Raw genomic sequence first — 6,643 nt, forward strand, 5'->3', positions numbered from 1 at the left:
TGCCCCTCCACTTGTGACCACTTAATTTATTTTAGGTAATTCTTTAACTAATTCATTCCTTCATTAGTTAAATACTAATACTAGAGCTTGAACTCAGGGCCTAGCTCTGTCCCAGAATTTGTTATGATTTTGTTTTAGTTTTCTCAAGTCTAGCATTTTATTGCTTGTACCACAGCTCCATTTCTAGATTTTGCTGGTTACTTTCAAACCAGAATCTAATGGACTTTTTTTCTTGCTCTGGTTTCAAACCACAATCATCAGATTTTGTCTTTCTGATTAGCTAGGAATAAAGACATGAGCCACCAGTGTGGCTCCTACTTTTTCCTATACATATCTATTGCACATACTTAGATAGCAATTTAATATTGAGAGTATAGAAGCAAGATGTATAGTGATTATATTGTTCTGTCAGAAATTCAAGTTAGTAATGTAAATTTCTTCTTAAGACCATACACAAAAAATACTTAAGAAGAAATCTGATGATGATGATGATGATGATGATGATGATGTGTGTGTGTGTGTGTGTGTGTGTGTGTGTGTGTGTGTGTGTGTGTGTGTGTGTCTGTACTGTTGCAATGTTTCACATGTAAGCACTGTGCAGGGATGTCCAGACATTCACAGTAATTGCGTGAATATCTGCCTTGAGCTACCAACTCATGGACAATGTCTAAGTGTCCACTCTAGGCTTCCCGATGAAGAGGGGTATACTCATCCTCATCCCTAGTATTCATAGGAGTGTCCTTTTTGGAAATTAGTCTCCGCACCGTAGTAAGCGGCAAGAAAAGCACTCTACCACTGAGCCACTTTCCCAGCCCAAGGATTAAGATTCTTGTTTGTAATTTGGTCAGAGCTATATCTCTTTATGTAGGGTACTAAAAATGTATTTACTAATTCCCAGTTAATATATAAATTCTATTTCCATCTCTTTTAACAAATAAAAAATAAAATTGTTTGCTTTGTAAATGGATCAGAAGCATGGATTTTTTGGCTAGCTATGTGATTGCACATCTCTCTCTCTCTCTCTCTCTCTCTCTCTCTCTCTCTCTCTCTCTCTCTCTCTCTCTCTCTCACTCTCTCTCTCTCTCTCTCTCTCTTTCATGATTCTCAGAGACAATATAGTTGCTCCATAATTATCCTAATTTATTTTGCTTTTATACTTTTGGTTGCATCATTTCACTTTCTGCTCTACCATTTAACAAATCAGCACACATAAACAGAACCACAGAAGTTGTTCTGTGGCTCAAGTGGTAGAGCACTTGCCTTGATTTGAAGAGCTCAAGGACGGTGCCCAAGCCCAGAGTTCAGGCCCCACAACTAATTTTTTTAAAAAAGAATCTAAATCCTTGATAATTCTTGGAACAGATCTGACTGAAATCAGTTGAATCACACTTTTCCTGCACAATGAAAGAAAAGGTCCAGGCTAGGAAAGCAGCTAGAGAAGGCAGGCAGATTGTATCTGTGACAAAACTTTGTGGAAAATGGTACACAGGATTACTTACTGGAGATCCACTTGCACTGGAAGCATGATGCTGAACTATTGATTGCTGATTCTGAACTATTGCTTTGATCATTATATTCTCCAAGAAGAAACAATGAAATTTAATTGATATCAAAGGACTACTAATATATTTTGACTTCTCATTAAGCATCTTCAATCATCAAAATCACCTGAAGAGAATAGATAGGCCTACTTTTTTTTTTTTTTTTTGGTCCGGTCGTGGGGCCTGAACTCTGGCCTGAGCATTGTCCCTCAGCTCTTCAGCTCAAGGCTAGTGCTCTACCACTTGAGCCACATCGCCACTTCCGGCTTTTTTCTTTTTGCTTATGTGGTGCTGAGGAATCGAACCCAGGGCCTCTGGCATGCAAGGCAAGCGCTCTACCACTGACCCACTTTCCCAGCCCAGGCCTAATTTTTTAGATGGAAACAAGTGTTTAAAAAAAAACAAGAATTTAGGTAGTCATACAAAGGACTTCTATTTTACTACTGCATTATACATTTTTTTCTAATGTTGGTTACCAATAAATAATGGATCTATTAGAAAGCTCTTAAAGCTCATATATTGAATAGTAATTTCTCTTACACTATATCTTTGTATTTCCCAAATCATTTACATAGTAGGCTTTGTTTCCTATTTTCTCCTTCCTAGAATAAGCTGCATATGAAGACACCACTGTCCCTCATTTTCAGTCTGTGCATTTTAATACGGAGGAAAATCTTTCCTCTGCTCTCTATCAATTCAGTACTCCCCACTTACCATAATTTAAAATAGTAAAAATGGAAAAAGAGAAAATAAATCATGGTGAAAAAACATGCAGAAAATTCACCGGATTTTTCTGACCATTTCAACCTACGTGAACTATTGGGGAAATACATGGACACCTCATTCCCACTGGTACTCAAAGTCTCTGGTTAGGCAATTCTGATGAAGACAAGGAACAAGATGAAAACGTGAGGAAGGTATCAATTGCAAGAAAATAATGGAGAAGAATCCATGCAAATTTCTTCTTTGAGATGTTGAAATTAATCGGCTTACTATAGTGCTGAGACTACTTTCCAAAAAGGCCACTCATATGTATACTAGAAATGAGGTAAGTATACCCCTCTTCATCGGGAATCCTAGAGTGGACATTTTGACATTGTCCATGAGTTGGTAGCTCAAGGCAGATATTCATGCAAGAATTCTGAATGGCTTGGCACCCCTGCACAGTGCGTATATGTGGAATAATACCAGAATGGATTCTTTCTTACTTCATCATGATGCAGATACCAATCCCCAAACTAAAGGCCTCTTGACCTCCTTAAATATTGTTTCTTGGGATAGAAATAGCAAAGATACGCTGTATCTCCTTCTGTTTAAACATGATTTCAAACCGGACTGAAGAACAACTTGGAAGAAACTGCATTTGATATTGCCAAAAGCATAAGTATGTATCACTAACTCTTTGAAGTTGTGGAAGGCTGTACAAATTGTTCTCCTATGTAGTCATGGTTTGGTTAAGTTTCTTAAATTTCAAAAGTGCCAGTCCATCCTTTCTGTCCCTACAAAATATTTTTATAATACAAAATAACAGCAAGATCTTAATTTAAAAATTTATGGATTCCATGTTATTCTTCCACGTGAATTGCCTGACTTTGATGACAAAATGTATTCAAGAGTTTTTTGTATGCATCTATAATGATTTCTGCAGAGTTTGTGATTTTTTTAATTTTATCTTATCTGTTGAAAGAATAGTATAGAAATTAAAGATATTCCTGGTGATTGTCTGAAAAAAGTATCTATGTTTGTATAAAGTCCATAATCTATTTCATTGTCTTCTAGATATAATACTTAAAGTCTACATTGTTTTATAATATATAGGTTCATTAATAAATGTGTCCTTTCAGATTACATTCCATATAGGAAAAGTTTAAGATTCCTTTTTCTTAAGTCTTTATATTATTTTATTTCTTTGGGATAAAAAGATAATGTTATCTAATTTCAAGTATTGTAAAGGTTATGCTATGTAAGGGCCTTTCGAAGGTGAAAGTTTAATACACTGATGTCAAACTAACCTTTAATTCTATGAATTACAGGTTTTGTTACACTTGTATTTTTGTAATCAACTTTTTAATAACTGTTTTTCATTGCATTTGAAGAATGAAAAATATGGAATAATTCACAAATTTTCATTCCATCCTTGTGCAAGTGCCATGTTAATGTCTGTATTGTTGTAATTTGTGTAGACCTGCTGCTGAAGCATGTAGTACCCTCTAAATTTAAGTAGTTAACGATGTAATCTTTATACAGGCATATATCCTTGGTTGCCTATTTGTAACAAGGAACCTTTATTGTTACTAAAAATGCTATTGATCTTATTTCTCTAAATTTCTATGTATAGTGGAAAAAACTTATATTGTTTGGTCGATTGCTCATATTTGCAATTTTTTGTCAATGACTATTTTGTCGTTTTCATTTTAAATTTGATCATATTTTGAAGCCTTTATAGCTAAGTTCAAAGGTAATGGCTTTTCAAGTACTTATTTATCAACTGAGTTAGCTTTGTGGAGCTAATGGATTCAAAGTAAGCCTTGCTTAAGAGCTACTTCTAAACTTCTGCAGCTTAAAATTTTCTAAATGAGGTCTCAGTGGTACAAATGTCTTTCTGTCCCTTCACCCTTCTTCCATGTAGGAACAGATCAACCAGAATATCTTACCTGACAGCATAGATTGTCTTACTGGAACAAAACTAATCTTAGTTACATGGGTTCATAGAGATATGAACACTTCAGACTTAATTCTTCAGAATAGAAGGTATTTTATCAAAATATAATTGTTTATTATTCCTATCATTTCAAAACTAGCTAAAGCCAAGAAGGTAAAAAAATGTTCATATTCATGTTTACCTAATATCCTGGCCTGTCTACCATCCAACCAGGCAGGAACTTGCACTACTGACTTTCTATCACCAAATATTTCCATAACTCCTGGAAAAGTCCATATGTTTTTCCTCGATATTAGGCCTTAAATTGGTAATGTTTTAATCAAAGTGTTTCCTCTTGCCTCCAGGCTGTAAATTTACAAATGGTAAAGTTTTAGGTCTAACTCTACCAAAAACTGAGGTAGAGATAATGGAATAATACTTTAAAACAGAGTTGCCTTTGATGCCCTAACCACAACGGAACATTGCATAACAATTTCTTCTATTATATATACATATATATTTTATATTTATATGTGCTGATCTTAAATTTCACACAGTGAATCTTACTAGAATTCATTGGTAATTTGACAAATAAATTTAAAATTATTCCCATAAATAGATTGGAACATAAATAATTAGGTTTAGAATATATATTAGAATATAAAAAGTATCAATGCAATGTCTTCGGTATAAACTTGTGATACCTTCTAAGTGTTCTTGGTCTTCTGAATTCACATAGTAAAAAAAAAAGCAGTATTGTTTTCCTCTAATCTAGAAGAGATTTTACACTGCTGATGTGTTTCTTGTGTTAACTCGCTAGTCCCAAAGTGTTTTTTTTCCATATTTCTGAAGCGTTCTTACTGATTATACCCAAATTTTTGCTGATATGATGCCTAAAAGCTATTATTCTTCTGCAGTACCCATGGGTATGAGGATATCAGGTCCCAGTTACCTGCATCATCAGATAACATGGGCAAGACTTCTCACCTTGGCCCATGCAACATGCTAAGAGAAAGTAATTGAAGACCCATCTCATTTTCTCATTTCCTATAATATTTCAGTGCCCCAATTCCTTGCAGGAATTAGCAGTAAACAATTGTGAAATGTAAGGCAACTTAAAATGAAAGATGAGATCACAAAATATGACAGAAAGTACTGTAGTTCAAACTTTCAATTTACAGATGACCAGCCCATATGAGTAAACAAAATCACAAATGTCACAAGATTATTTTTAATACCCCTCTCCTAATGATGAATGGAAGATTTCAGTCCAGCATAAGTAGGCCGAAAAATAATTCCTGAATGTTAGATCCATAATTGTTCTACCAAGGCTAGGAAATCTTGACTTGGAATTCAAATATAATTTCGAAAACCATTAATTGAGAAGACCCTTAGTACTTCAAAACACTGGTACTTCAGTAAAACTTGGTTCTGTATTCTAAAAATGTTGTCATTCTCAAACCAATGATAACATACATTTAATCTCTTGAAAGTATATTCCTTTTCAAATAAACTTTTTATAATCATATTCACCAAAATAACACTTGACAAGTAGATGATATTGACATTAAGTTTTTCAAGTGTAGGAATCAAGTTACAATAGAGTTGATTTGTTTACCCAGCACTAATGCCAAATAAGTTCAACCATTCATTAAAGTGTAGAAATAGTATCTCGCACCATTTGCGTTGTTCAGTAGGTGCCTTCCAGAAATGTGTTAAATACATCAGCCTCCCTTAATTCAAACCCAAATATTAGCTAATAAAGTAAATTTCATCATATAAGAAGGTACATTTTAAAAAGTCACTAATAGATGCCTTATCATGTGTTGCCTTATCATATATTTTCCCTATCTGTCTAACATAGTAAGAAATATGACTTTAAGTCTTGAATATGAGTACTGATCAGAGATGTGACAAACATAAAATCTGTCTTCTATTGTTATCATATTCCTCTACAGTAGTAAATTTTAGTTTTCTTCTTTTTCCAAAATTTATAGGTAGTAGAAAATATCATCCCATGTAAAATAAAATAATCACACACCATTGTACAAAGCCATTTATAAAAACTGGTAGTGAGCTATAAATTCTAAGTGATGTTTAAACTTTCTTGTTGACTAAAGATTAATCTTCCAAAACGATGAGAATAAAATCATGTCTTGGTGCTTCACGTCTCCAGTCTTGCAAATTGTTATTGCAGATGAATGAATTATGGAAATATAAGCTGACATCATTTCAAGTATATGTGGGATTGAAACTCCTTGGAATGTATTAACAGACAGTTTAACAGAACGACTATCAGGAAGTTGAAACCAGAAAGGAATAATAGTAAAGACATAAAATGAATGAAAAATGGAACAAGGGGCAAGCACAGCTAGAATACTCAATGTACACATGTAATAAAGGAAGTCCTAAATCTGCAATAAATCTTGGAGAAAGGGTTGGTTGAGAATGATAGAAGGAG

General features: G+C 34.0%; 1 pseudogene; it reads right to left on the bottom strand.

Annotated features, from left to right (window-relative positions):
* Positions 1-3,641: 3,641 nt before the first annotated feature.
* On the bottom strand, positions 3,642-3,741 carry LOC138819957 (U6 spliceosomal RNA; annotated as a pseudogene).
* Between the last annotated feature and the right edge of the window lie 2,902 nt (positions 3,742-6,643).

This window comes from Dipodomys merriami, unplaced genomic scaffold, assembly GCF_024711535.1.
Source record: "Dipodomys merriami isolate MVZ:Mamm:240054 unplaced genomic scaffold, mDipMer1.0.p SCAF_836, whole genome shotgun sequence".
Classification (NCBI taxonomy): domain Eukaryota; kingdom Metazoa; phylum Chordata; class Mammalia; order Rodentia; family Heteromyidae; genus Dipodomys; species Dipodomys merriami.